The sequence below is a fragment of the Camelus ferus genome, chromosome 6, assembly GCF_009834535.1.
Source record: "Camelus ferus isolate YT-003-E chromosome 6, BCGSAC_Cfer_1.0, whole genome shotgun sequence".
NCBI classification, from domain to species: Eukaryota; Metazoa; Chordata; class Mammalia; order Artiodactyla; family Camelidae; genus Camelus; species Camelus ferus.
In genome coordinates, this window is record NC_045701.1 from 37080722 (window position 1) to 37096327 (window position 15606).

Below are 15606 nucleotides of genomic sequence, written 5' to 3' on the forward strand. Positions count from 1 at the left end.
ATAGAGAGTCCAGAAATAAACCCACACTTAAATGGTCAATTAATCTATAACAAGAGAGGTAAGAATATAAAATGGGGAAAAGACAACCTCTTCAATAAATGATGCTGCGAAAACTAGACAGTTATATACAGAAGAATCAAACTGGACTACTTTTTCAAGTCATATACAAAAATAGACTCAAAATGGATTAAAGATTTAAATTCAAGACCTGAAACCATAAAACTGTTAGAAGAAAACAGAGGAAGTACACTCTTTGATATCAGTCTTGGCAATATTTTTTTGGATATGCCTCCTCCAGCAAGGGAAACAAAAGCAAAAATAAACAAATGGGACTACATCAAACTAAAGAGTATTTTCAAAGTGAAGGAAACTATCAACAAACCTAAACAGAAGCCTACTAAATGGGAGAAGATATTTGCAAATGATATATCTGATAAGAGGTTAATATCCAAAATATACAAAGAACTCATAGAACTCAACATCAGAAAAACAAACAACCAGATTAAAAAATGGGCAGAGGTCCTGAAGAGACATTTTTCCAAAGAAGATATACAAATGGCTAACAGATAAATGAAAAGATGCTCAACATCATTGATCATTAAGGAAATGTAAATCAAAATCATGAGATATCACTTCACACCTGCCAGAAGGGCCATTATCTAAAAGATAACAAATAACAAGTGTTGGAGAGCATGCATAGAAAAGGGAACCCTTATGCAGTATTGGTGGGAATGTAAATTGGTGGCCACTATGGAAAACAGAATGGAGATTTCTCAAAAAACTAAAAATAAAACTACCATATGATCCAGCAGTTCCACGTTTAGGTATTTATCTGAATAAAATAAAAACAACTAATTTGAAGAGATATATACATCTCTGTGTTCATTATAGCACTATTTCCAATAGTCAAGATATATACCTTGTCTCTGGAATTAACATGTGATACCTCCCACCACTGGGCTGCTCTTGCTCTTCTTTCCTTTCAGAGATCCCCATCTGCTCTACAGCTTCTTTCATTATCTATATTAACAACTTGTTTCAAAGAAATCTTTTGGCTTTGACCTGTACATCAATTCCAGGTCATATCTTTCCCTTTTTCCCATGGCCCTGTGAGTCTCTATTGCATATAACAGACACCATGACCTCTGAATTTTGCACCCAAGCTCCATAGGAGTTCTCTCCCCACCATCAGGGGAGAAATATCACTCGTATAGGTGAATTTCCATGAGATCAATGGAAAGCACAATTTTGGAAGTAATTTACAGATTGATAAATATTTATCATGATTTAGGTTTCTCCAGTGGGGGTAAATTCAAGTGAGAGCTACCATCAATGATGCAAGTTTGGAATCAGAATTGTTATGTGACTTAACTAAAAAATATCCCACGGGTTTTGAAATTAACTCATTGTACTAAGTAGCAGTATTTTTTTATTGATTTGCTAAAAAATGATTAATGACTAGCAATATGCTGTTAATGGTAAGCTTTTCATATAAATAAACTGATGAAAATTACTTTTACATGCCTTTCAAACTAAATTTATATATATATATTTTATTTTAATTGAAGTATAGTCTGTTTACAATGTTGTGTCAATTTTTGTGTACAGCATAAAGCTTCAGTCATGCATAAATATACATATATTTGTTTTCATATTCATTTTCACCATAAGTTATGACAAGATATTGAATAGAGTTCCCTGTGGTATGCAGTAAAAACTTGTTATTTATCTTTTTTATATACATTAGTGAGTATCTGCAAAATAAACATTTTAATATATAGGCTATAATTTATATTTTTATAAATTAAAAAATCCTTATAATCTGAGCACATATAATGTCTGATTAAATGGTGCATAATGAAAAAATGTAGATGTTCTGGCTTCGATGATAAACTGTCTAAAATGAAAGACATGGGCAAGAAGAAGAACGATTATGAAAAACTAGATTGTAACCACTTGTTCATGGTGTTGCTTAAGTGACCATATCCCATTGATAAATGCAGATGACCATAAAGAGACAGACCCTGTAGATTCCATCACCTGCACATCACAAATGTACTTAATCACATGTTCATTATAGAAATATGAAATAAGAAATACGTTCACTAAGTTAACTCAGGACTCTAACCAAATGATCTACAGAGAGAATAAAAACATCTACTATTGCAATAAATCTTGCATCTGAATAAATTTCATGCAAAGCATTTGTCTTTCTACTTCCTAATGGCTTACTATGTGGTTATCTATGTTTAGAAACAACAGAGGACTGTATTCTACTGTTTTCGATCTGTATTCTACAAATAACCAGGCATGAAAAAAACTGCACATGAATGGTGACAAACAATAAAAGATTAGAAAAAGAATATGTACAATTTGAGTTAGTTCTTAAACTGGAATTGGCAGGTTAATAACACAGAGGAAATCTAAAACACATAAATTTTGAGAAAAATTAGCATTTTTCTTGTGTGTGAAAGCATGATGTAGGGAGATACGGCTGAAAGGAACTTCAACTTTTTTATTTTTTTCATCTATTTAAGACCTAAGGTCGCTATTGCTTTTTGTGGTTCATTTACCTACTGCCATGCCCTTAACTTTACCAAACTACCAGTAGAAAGGAAAACCAAACAAACATACGAACAGAAAAAGGGGATCCAATTTAAGAAGGAAAACGTAGCATTCATGAGAATGTAGGTGCGTGTGGGTGGGGTCAGCAGGGAGGGTGGCGTGGACCTGCTGGCTCCACAGCACCATATGCCCTCATGACAAAGCGCCATGAAGTCCTTCTCAGAGGTAAAGAAAGCGTTGGAACTATCATAAACTCAAACACTAACATGGGGAAAGGGTATGGCTCAGTGGTAGAGCGCATGTTCAGCACGCTTGAGGTCCTGAGTTCAGTCCCCAGTGTCTCTATTAAAACAAACAAACAAATAAACTTAAATACTACCCCCCGACAAAATCCAACACTAACAGGTTAGCAGATGAAATTAGCTGCATACTCTATAAAAAGTAAATCTTGTTTCTGTTTTGTTCTCTAGCAGTATGAAAAAGACAACGTATGTCAGGGAAGAAACCTAACATGAGAAAAACATATGTCTTGTCTGCAATGCCTCTCACTAACATGGCCTACCATTCATCTTTTTTAATTGCCAGTCATGAATCCCTGTTCTGTCTACCTATCTCCTTCAGCATATGTTCTTGATACTTTTGTCTCATGTTTTGGTTTGAGTGGACCATCATCAGCTATCTTTCTTCAAGACCAATATAAAAACTTGCTTGTTTTTTTTAAAAAAAAAGGAAAGAAAAAGAAAAAGTGCATGCTTCACCCATTTTCCTGAACCAAATTTTCTACAGCAATCTGGTCTCAGGGAAAGGTAATATATGAGAAGACATCCTGTTTTCTTGTCTCCCCTAGTCTGCCTAACACGCCAGATTTCAGGGTAGATTTATATTTTATTCATGTTAATGCGTGGCCCTTTCCACAAGCTTCAGGCCCTTGGTTTTCGTGTTTTGCCCTCCACCTCAGATATACCATCATAGTTAAATAGACTTTTCTGGACATACAGTTTAGGTTTTCTATAATAGGGGAGCAAAATAAATAATCTGTAAGATGCCTCAGTTTGGGTATTTCTGTGATTGAATTGTTTGGAAATTTAAGAATGTTTCTTGAACAATACTTTGAAATTGAAACCAGAAAAGAACCTTAAAGCACCAATCTAAGTTTTTCTAACTTTCTGAGAAGGTAACTCGTAATTTAAGATTCGCTGTTCGGCGTGGAGGAGAATCGCTAGCTTACCTGAACCAGCTGTTACCACCTCATGTCATGTTCATAATAATGAAGTGAGAATTTTGGCAAGTGAAAACGGTCGTTTAAAACTAAGAGGCTGGAAGCATCTGTCAAACAGTGTATTCAGGCCCAAAACTAATGGTTCACAAACCAGATGATGAGTGTGTACATGTTATGAATTGCTGCTGTATGGTGCTTTCCTAAGTTTTGTACACAAAAGTGGGAAAAGTGTTCATTCAACTGATGTGACTCATAAATACAACAGATGAGATGTTTGATAGAAACACTGCTGTCATTTCTAATGAATCCATAAGCTATTGTTCAAGTCCCTTTTATGTGACAGGCCCAGCTGAGAGCCCAGGAGTTTGTGTTTAATCAGACACAGTACATGTCTATCTTTCACAGAACATTGGGATAATGACCCCTATTATTTTTTGGAAAAGCCTAACTTAAGCCTGTCTAGTCTGATTTAAGAAGATTCAGTTTAACTCCTTGGAAGAGCTCATTTCTATATAAGCTTTTTACACCTTCAAATTATCATTCAGTACATTTTGACTTCCCCTTTGAGTATAATCAGAGGATAGTTTTAATACATCCCCAAAGCTGCTAATGCACAAGAAGCTACAGTTGATAGCAGGAAAGCAGAAAGGCTGGGTATAGGAGGAAAGCATAATTGTGTTTGAATTGAATTTTGAGACTGAACTAGAAAAAAATTTAGGGAAGAAATGCCAGTATTCATAATTTCCAGAGACAGTGGCTTTTGCATTTTTCATTTGCATTTTGATATCAGTCAGGGATGAGACTTGCTAGGTGGTTTGCAACTAGGTACAATCATATGCCAGGAATGCTTATCATCATCCTAACACAGAACCTTAGGTTTTCCGGCTAATTGTCTGCAAATACAGTCAAGTCTCTTCAGGATTTTCTTTTTTCCCCCCTCCTAAAATTTTCTTCTCATTAGAGTCTGACTGGAAACCTTGCTTTTCAGTGCCAAGCAATTGTGCACACATTCTTGGCTTAGTTAGTTGCAGAGTGCCTAGAGATTGCAGACAGTAACAGATTCATCTTCTTCAGTATCATGAAAAGGGGAATGTCTCTTATTTTGGTTGCTTTCCTTGGGTAAAAAGAAAATAACTTCATTATCTGGAATTAGGAAATGGCTGTTGAAACGGGATCTGATTCGATGATTTAATATCCAACAAGATTTATGAAGAATCTTGTTTTAAAAATATGGCCCCAAACCAAGAATTTGAGGGCACATTCAATTTTCATTCTCTTTTTTAAAAAACTTTGTTTTTAAGGTGAATTTTAGCATATATACATACAAAAAAAATCTTACAGGTGTCATTCCTTTAGCTATCTCCTATTTAATGCTTCAATGACTTAATTTGAAAAAATTCATGGTTTAGAGATTGTTGATTAAAAACAACTGCTATAACCATAAACTACATAAACTATAATCATGATAAATGAAACTGTACAGAATAGGAGAGTCTAGTATATTTAAGTTTTTTATAACTAGAAATATTTTATATTAACACTTGATAAATTATATTCCTTAGTTTTGGGGGAGCAATATGTTAACCTAAGTCTAAGGTGAATCTATATGTCTCCGAATTTCCCAATAAGGTAGCTCAGCCATTGCTGAAGGCCAAGTGCTAAATATGTGTATCACTTGTACCACAGATAATTACAGAAGGGTTCTGTCAAAGGGTTAGAAGTGAATGGACAGCTAGAGCACCACTGCTCCCTTCCATCTAGCACACTTGATAGAAGGTGTACCTTGGTGCTCTTTAGCACACCAGTAAGAAAACAATCTGGTAACCCCTCGGCCCGTGCCTTACGGCAACTAGTTTCTGTATGGTTTATTAGAGAAGAATCCCAACCACTTACTATCTTACAGCATAAGACACTATGTTAAGCATTGAGGATGTAGTGATTATTGAGACAGACATGGTCCATGTCCTCATGGAACTAGTGAGGACGACTTCTGATCAGTCATTTGTAAATATGAAGAGACATTTAAAAATCTCCAAACATATAAAGAAAATTGGCTACTTAAAAGAAAGGTATTCTGTAAGTTAGGACACTATGTTGTGAGAAAAACAAAGACAAAAGGAGAGGGGTATGGAATGTAGAGGCTTACATAAACAGAAATGCAAGGGTATGACTGGTCTTCGTAATAAAAACTGAAATGAGGAACTTGGAACAGCAAAAGGAATCTTTCCATGGATTTTTTTCTGTTTATAAGACTGACTTGGAAAAAAATGACTTGGCCTCATTCTTCCTGCTGCATATGGATTTTATTCTCAGAGTAGATAGCCTTCCTTCCAGCTTTGAAAAATTGCAAGGAAGAATTATGATTGGTCCAACTTAGGACTCCATGCCTAGACCAGTCACTGTGGCCAGAATGATGAAGCACTATGATAAGCTTAGCCTGTGTTAAGGAGGTATACTCTGAGTGGGAGCCCCCACCAGAAAGGCATGTTTAGTGTGGTAGAACAACACTGGAATCAGAATTGAAGGGTAATGGAGGATGATGATAATAACAACAACAACAACTGATATTAGGGGTAAGGGTCATGAAAAATAATCAGAGCAATTGAACTAAAATATCATTACTGAATAAAACAAGAAACAACTTAAAAATGTATTGACTATAGTATATCATTTAAAAAAAGACAATTTGTCACAAAACTAAAGGAAAACATATCTCTGGTATAGGTTCATGTGCTGAGAATACAAGGACAATGAGCCTAACCAAGACAATAAACCAGTGGATTGTTTTACAGAGACTGAAGGCAATGTTCAACAGAATTTATAGTAAAACCCACATTTAGCATTAACTCTATACTAAGCACTATTCTAAGAATCAGTTCACTTGATTTTCACAACAGCTCTATTAGGTAAGTAGTAGTATTGTTCCTCCTTTACAAATAAGCAAACTGAAGCATAGAGAGGCTAAATGAGTCACCCAAGATCACATAGTTGGTAACTAACAGAACCAGGATACAAACCTAAGCAATAAGACCTGGAGATTATGCTGCACCTCTAAATTGAGATGTGCCCTGTTAAGTTGATAAGTATCCCTATGCCTACAGATACAAGGTAAAAACATTAGGGGACATGAGATTGAGGGTCTCAGCTATGTACCTGCCAGCCAGCAAATCTATGTGGAACTCAGAGTGACTAAGGGAGTTATTTCAGAAATACCCTTTCCATGCGATCTTCTGTTTTAAGAGTTTGAACATAAAGATTTCTTGTGTTTTTTTCTTCGTCACACATCTTCAAAAGATAAGCTGTTGCTAAAGATCAGTCTACCATATTATAATTATTTATACGTTCTATAGTTAATATAGTGTATAATTAATATATTGAAATTAAAATTAATTTTCCAAAATTCAAGATTAATAAGGATGCAAAGATACAGAATAAGGTGCCCAATCTCCTAGGCATAATCAGGCCAAAATTCCTATATGATGCCCAAAGATAATCAGGCCTGACAGTAATAACTGAAATCCATAATAACTGCCAGTACTGAAGTGATCTATGGATGGAGTAGTAAAATCAATGGACCAGAAGGAGAATCTCAATAGGGGGTTCATGTGGAAGGAATGAAGATCATGAACCTTACAGGAAAAGTCTTTCAAAGCTAAATAAATTGGCTATATTAGAAATGAATTCTTGAGTATCTTGAACTATTAGAATGTATCTGATTGGGTTCATATACACCAATATACACATCATTGGTATACACAATGGGGCTTACACAGTGGCTAAGGAAGGCAGTGGAGCTGGTTTTCAGGCTTTCCACACTTGGATTCACCTGTACCTGCTCCTCCACTACTCTATGGAACCAGGGGAGTTAGGAAGATGTACCACAAATGTCCCCCATAATGTTCTCACATTTATTTTACTTTTGTTCCATGGTAGTAACTTTTTGAAGCATATTTGACACATTGTAAAATACACAGCTCTCAAAAATATAGATTGAAATATAGGTTGAAAAGTTTTGACAAATGTATGCATTTGTGTAACAACCACCCAAATTACTTGAATCAAGATAAAGATATATGTCCTCTTAACGGTAAAACCTGAGCTAAATCAACTGTGAAACTGTGATGTGTGGAAGCCTAATCATTCTAGGTTATTTGAAATCAAATCTAATATCTTTATATATGCAAAGCAATGTGATGTGACCCACAGCATGAAATATTTCCTTTATTGTAAGGAAAGAACTATTGAACATAAATTTAATAAACCCCTCAATTCAAGCTGGAAAAAAAGTACGATAAAATAAACAGAAAGCAGAGGGATAAATTCTTAAGCAAGAGGCAGCAAATAAGTTAGACAGCAGGAACCAACAAGAATTAACCAAAAAAGTTAAGAGCTGATTTTCTGAAAAGAAAAATAACATCACTTGTGCAAACATTGAGGAAATTGGTAATGAAGAAAAGAGATAAAACAAGTGCATAACTTTAAGGAAAGGGATAGAATCATTCTTATGGAGAGATTTAAAATGATAAGAAACAGGACATGTAAATATATGCTAATAAGTCCAAACATCTAAAAACACTATTTTAAACTGTATTACAGATTCAAAAAGGAAAATGCTACAGGTACTACAAGTAACTCTGAGAGGATATTTTTACATCTTGAATTGGTGAATGTCTTTGTGAACATGGTTTCAAATTCAGAAGCAATAAAAGAAAAGATTTACATTAAAATACTTTTAAAAAGTAAAGCTTCTACATGGAAAAACATACAAAAGTCAAGAACAAAGAACAAACTGGTGAATTCTTTTTGTAACACATATAAGGATCAAAATGTTAATTTCTTTATTATTTAAAGAGGTCTTATTAATCAACAAGAAAATAATGGACAAGTCAGCATAAATATAGGCAAATTACATAAACAGACAACTCACAGAAGAGTAAATAGATGACCAACAAACAACAGGAAAGATGCTCCAAAGAACTATGAGGAATCAATGTTCTACCAACCAAGCTGAGAAAGAATTCAAAAGACAAATAAGACCCAGTATTGGGGAGGATATGGGAGAACAAGCACTCACATCCAGTACACATGAGTATAAACTGGCCTGCTGTTCAAGCAATTTTGTAATGATTCAAATATTTAAGTTTGTATACTTTTTGACACAACATTTCAAATTCTAGGAATTATTATAAAGAAAGAATCAAGTTAAAAGACATATGCAAGAATATTTATTGCAGCAGTTTATAAGAGTAAAAACTGGCAACCTAAATATCTCTTAATAGGATTTGGTTATGTATATATAGACAATCTATAAAAGATTAATTTGAATTTCATACACAGAGAAGAATAAAGGACCAATTCTTACCCACTGCCTGTTTTTGTGAATAAAGTTTAACTGGATCAGAGCCTCATCCATCCATTTACTCATTGGCTCCCACTGCTTTTGAGCTTAAAGGTAGAACTGAGTAGCTGTGAGAGACCATATGATCACAAATCTTAAAGTATAAAATATCTGGTCCTTCACAGAAAGTTTGCCAAACCCTGCTCCTACTGATACAGAATAAAATTTATAATAAATAAAGCAAAATAAAATAGAGGTTATTGTTATACAAATACACATATGAATAGATAGATAGATGGATAGATATTCTTGAATTGTTTGGGAAGAACATCACAAGTGAACCTACCTGAATCTGTCTTGGATGGTTAATACACTGAAATACCTTTGGATCATTGATCTGAACGTGAATTTTCAACATACAGATTACCACTCCAGTGTAGAGATGTAGATGATACAGATGCTAGAGCTGAGTCTAAACTCAATTATTAAGTGAGCAACATTCTATTTTATTGCATTTCCTCTATAGATAGTATTTTTTGTGGTTTGCTTCTTTCTCTTAGAATTTGAATTGAAGAAAACAAAAATTTTGCATTAATATATTAAGGACAAGTTGTTCAATATGTATGCCAGAATGTGCAATGGTATATCTAGTCTGAAAGAGGACATATTCTTCTAGTTAATTTTCTATTCAAGTTGTTCTATTAAAATAATTTTCCTTTTCATAACATAGTAAAATGAAGTGGAATTCGTAGAAATGTAGATGTGTGTGACTACATTATTACCTAACTGAATGCAATAACTTTTGCTTATCACTAATACAGTTGGAAGTTATATAATTTATTATACTACATTTTTATTGTAATCCTCTCTATTTGGTTAAACAGTCTTGGAGAGGTTGACTTCAGAAATGGGAAAAAAATGATGCAAGTTTGTATTTTAAATCATTCAATAGTACTTTATTTATTCATATTTAGTACCCTTTTGTATGTTTCCCTACTTCTAGTTTCTAGAAGGAAACATTTGGTATTTCTCTCCACAAAGTTTCCTTCCCAGTGGGTTATTACTAATGCCAACAAAAACAGTAGGAGACCCTCTGGAGATTTAGAAAAAGCCCTTTAACAGGTACGAACGACCCCTGTTTGCTTAGAGTGAAATGAAGTGTTTGCCCCCATATTCAATAGTTTTAGAGCATTTCCAGGAGGAAAATTATGCTTTAAATCAGTACTCTTCAAATTCTGTCCCTTAGAACATTATAGAGTTCTGTAGTAATATTTCAGGAGCTGTTTCAAATTTGCTTCCTAAAAATATATTTTTAAATTATTTTAAAATTGATAATTAAAAACAAGCACATATCCATGAATTCTGTATCAAATTTTGATACACTGAATATGATCAAACCCATTTGCTTGGGCTCCTCCCTCATTGTTGTGCAGACTTTAAAATAAAGGTTTTTTCCCCAATTCTGCGTATACCTGAGTCTTGGAAATATCTTATTCCTTTGCAGAATTATAGCTCTGCACTGCTTTCTTTCTTTTCAACTCAGATGGATGTATGCTGATTCCTGTAAAATGTGGCAGGTGAGTACACACTGGTCACAAAGACACTAAGCATGCCAGCTAGTTTTCTGTGGCTCTTCTCCATTGAAAATGTTTTCCCCACATTCCTCTGGTCACCACCTTCCATGTTGACTGTTGGGAGCCATTAAAGTCACTAAGAGCTGTTATGATGCCTTCAGTTTTTTTTTCAAACACATGGCTTAAGTTTGTTTTTATTTATTTTTATTAAGTTATACTTTATAAGAATTTGTATTGAAGTGTAGTTGATTTACAATATTAATTTCAGGTGTATAGCAAAGTGATTCAGTTATACACATGCACACATATTTTTTTTCTTTTCAGATTCTTTTCCATTATATGTTATTACAAGAAATTGAATACAGTTCTCTGTGCTACACAGTAGGTCTTTGTTATTTATCTATTTTATATATAGAAGTGTGTGTCTGTTAATTCCCTAATTTATACCTCCCTGTCCTTTCCCCTTTGGTAACCATAGTTTGTTTTCTATGTCCATGAGTCAGTTTTTGGCTTATAAATAGAATTTGTACCATTTTTTTAGATTCCACGTATAAGTGATATCATATGATATTTGTCTTTGACTTACTTCACTCAATATGATAATCTTTAGGTAGTTTCAGGATATATAGTGATTTGATATTTTTATACACTATGAAATAATCCCCACCATTAAGTTCAGTTAACACCTGTCACCATTACAAAGTTGTTACAATATTATTGACTATACTCCCTATATGTACATGTATTACTTCCCTGTGACTTATTTATTTTATAGCTGGATGTTTGTAACTCTTAATTCCCTTTACCTATTTCATCCATCTCTCCACACCAAACTGGCAACCACCAGTTTGTTCTCTGTATCTACAAATCTGCTTCTGTTTTATCTCATTTATTTGTTTCGTTTTTTAGATTCCACACATGAGTGAAATTATATGGTATTTGTCTTTCTCCGTCTGCCTTAGTTCACTTAGTATAACATCCTCTAGGTCCACCCATATTGTTGCAAGTGGCAAAATTTCATTCTTTTTTATGGCAAAGTAATATTTCATTGTACATGCGTGTGTGCACGTGTATATGTGTGTATCACATCTTCCTTATCCAGTCATCTACTGATGGACACTTAGGTTGTTTCCGTATCTTGGCTATTGTAAATAGTGCTGCAATGAACATAGGGGGAGCATATATCTCTTCAAATTAGTGTTATTCATTTTCTTCAGATAAATACCCAGGAGTGGAACTGCTGGATCACATGGTAGTTCTATTTTTTATTTTTTGAGGAACATCTATACTATTTTTCCATAATGGCTACACCAATTTACATTCCCAGCAGTGCAGCAGGGTTCCCTTTTCTCCACATTCTTGCTTTTTGTAGGTCTCCTTCAGGGCTCTGGAACTACTCTACCCATCCAGAGCACCTGAACAAGTTGTTTTAGTCAGGGTTCTGAAAGGTGTAAGTGTATCAGCTCACCACATGCTCTTGCCACAGAGCAACAGTCAGCTGAGCAATAATAAGCAAATTCATAACGTATTATATAATAATATAAGTAGCTTTGTGTTAATTGTGAATTCTGAAGGCTTCCAGTCATAGATTTATATTCAGAAAAAGGAATGTAAATAGTTATTTATAATTATTTAACTTTGAATTAAAAAATTCCATTCTAATCTAGTTTCAAATTTCTGTATTAGTTTAATATAAGAGCAAGCTGAGAAGACTAGGTAAGCAGCTAAAAATTATTTCCATTTGCAAATATCTATTTGTATGAAACAATATTACTTAATCTCTCTATAATTCTGTTGGTCTATTTCCCTCCCACTGACTCCTTTGATACCATTACCTCACCCTATTTTTCTGAATTCCAAATATACTTGCACTATGATGAACGTAATGTGGCTTTTGGAATGACATCAACTTCTCACATCCTCACAACTGGACCTTGAGATTTGTGGCTGTTTATCCTTTCAGAACCTTAGTTTCCCTACCAGCAAACCAAGATGGTTGTGAGGGTTAAATGAGGTTATTATGTAAGTAGCCTAGCACAATAAATGTTGCTCCTTTTTCTTTCAATAAATACATGCAATTTTCATGTATTTGGGGTGGCTTTTTCTTCTTCTCTATTAAACTGTAAGCTCTATGATAAAGAATATTGAACCCTGCACAACTTCTCAAATAGTATGCACTTGATGTTTTTTGTTGAAACCAAAAAGAGAATAAATGGATTACTCTAATCAAGGTCAATGTGATAGTTTAATAGATTTCTTACAATAATGAAAGTAATCATCATATTTTATCTTGTACTTTTCTTTCTAAGGATTCAAAATAAAATAATTAGGACTCATCAAACTTCATAACACATATGGTGAAGGATGATAAATAATAATGGCCCACAACTGTGGAGGAAAGCTATTTAATTCCTAAATAACAGTAATTCTCATTTCTTAAGAAGCAGAATATACATGTTTTGCCTTTAAATTATACAACAAAGCAATGGAAGGTTAAGAGAGAACTGGAACAATACCACTTCTCTGAGAAACAGTATTCTTTTCCTAATAGCATTTGTCACTAAAATTAAAACAAAGCAGTATTTTCTTACGGTTTAGAACCAGGCAACCATTGCAGAATTTTGACCGAAAGCATGGCATGATCTAGTGAAGATTCCCAATGTACTGGAACTGGGGTGTGAGTTTAAAAAAGAAGTATACTTACTATCTTAAGAATCAGGTCATGGTGATACCAGTGTCTCCTAGAAAACAGAGGTGTGTTTCCAGAAGTCTGTAATGAAAGAAACAATGAATGGTTTTTAGAACATCCCTCTGCCCTCCAAGAATTTATATGGTAAGTAATAACTGCCCTCCAAGAATTTATATGGTAAGTAATAAGTAATAACTCTTCAAGAAGCCTTCCATGAGGTTAGTTTATTTACAATCCTTTCATTTTCTTTTAATTAAACTGCATAATCATACTCATTTAGGGAAGTGTGTAAGGGCAATAACATTAAAATGAAGAAAATGATGGTGATACATGTGATCCTTATGTATTAAACAGATGAGCAGGAGTGGGTTGGAAGCAGACTGAAAATAGACAAGGTGTTAGCTTCTTAATGTTGCTAGAAACTCATGTGGATCAACTCTAAAGAGAAAGGTGGAACCCAAGGTGCCACTTTAAGTGTTCTCAGCATTCCCCTCCTTTTTATTTAAAGTTTCAAGTTCTAGACTACTTAGGTCATATGTGAAGTGTGGTTGGTTTTGAGCAACATAAGGTATTTGTGGATAATGTGTCCACAATACACTGAAAGTTGAAATTCATACAAAACAAAGATGGTTGGTCATGAACAATATGGGTGATATAGTGAGTAAAATTTGTGGTTTTTTTACAACAACTTACATCATGGCCATAATATAATCAGTATTCCATTTTTATAGTTTTGTGCATAAAAGATCAACTTAAAAATATAGGATAGATAGATATTGATATATTTTGTATTACATATGCATGTGTGTATATGTTTGTGTGTCTGTGTGTGTACATACAGCATTCCCATCACACACAGACACACACACAGACACACACACACACACGTACATACTAGAATCTTCACCATTCTGATTCTATTGGCCAGGGTGGATATAAATAAAGGGAGAGAGAGGAAAGAAAGAGAACTGAAACATACTGTAAATAAATGGAGTCTTGTTTACAGCAATTCTGTAACATTTGTTTTACAACAGTTGTTTCCATGTTCAGCCCACACCAGCTGTTCCCCAAACATAGAGTTTTTAAAACTAATATGCTTTGCACCAACACAATTCTCCATAAAATGTTTAATGCATTGTAATCTTTGTCTTATTACTGCTCTTGTTCTGACTACATCCAGCCCATCCCAAATTTCAATAGAATTTTAGGGAAGTAGCCATTTGTGGAATGGAAAAACATGGTTTCTATATTTCAAAACTATAAGGTGGCTGATGAACAAGATTTGCTTAAAGATGTTTCCTGCACCAGGACTGTGTTTAGCCTTTAAACATCACTGCAAATGTTGAGCCAGATGCATTATTAATAAATGTCATCTTTTCAAGTGAGTTCAGTATTAATATTGATACAAACTTTCTTCCTGCTCTTAATTTTGCATTTCAATAAAGATATGAATGTTGGCAAGCACCGCTATTGACAATTGATAAAATTATGCAAACACAATGTTTCTGCAGCTTTTGAGTAAATACTGCATGCTAATGAATTCCGAAATGTTTTCTGAGTTCCTGTAGGAGCTGAATTTGTGTAGGTGGACTGCGCCATAGATGTGCTTTTTTAAGCCTGTTATACTTAGCTCAGCAGAGCTGTTGTTTGCCTCCTAATAAGCAATTTGGTAGTTTGTATCATGAGCTCTGAGGCCCTCCAAAGATCATTTATATAATGACATCTTGTGAAAGTAAGCCTCTCTAGAACTTTTTGAAGGTAATAATTATTTCATATGTTTGTTCTGTAGCCACAGTGGTGCTTTCAAAAAGCTTCTTGCTAATTTGCAATCTAAATTGGATGCCACAGGTTCGTTCTTCAGTTGTAACAAAGTGGTTTGGGCCACAAAGGGACATAACGCTTTGAAGCAGATTTTTTGAAATATCCAACTTGAAAAGGAAAACATTCACCTAGCTAATGATTCTTTTATACCCCTGTCCTTAGATTTTTCAGGAGATAATTTAGGAAATTAATATATCAATGCATAGAAGAAAACCTAAATAAAGAGGAAGTAGAAAGGATTTAGGAGTAGGTTACAAATACTCAAATGAGGTCTTTCTAAATGTACATGACACCCAGAATTGATCCTTGTCTTCAAGAAACGCATCAATATAAAATATTTAAATGTTCATAAAAATGAAATAATTATGCCCTACGAGGGGGAGTTTGAGGAAATGATTTA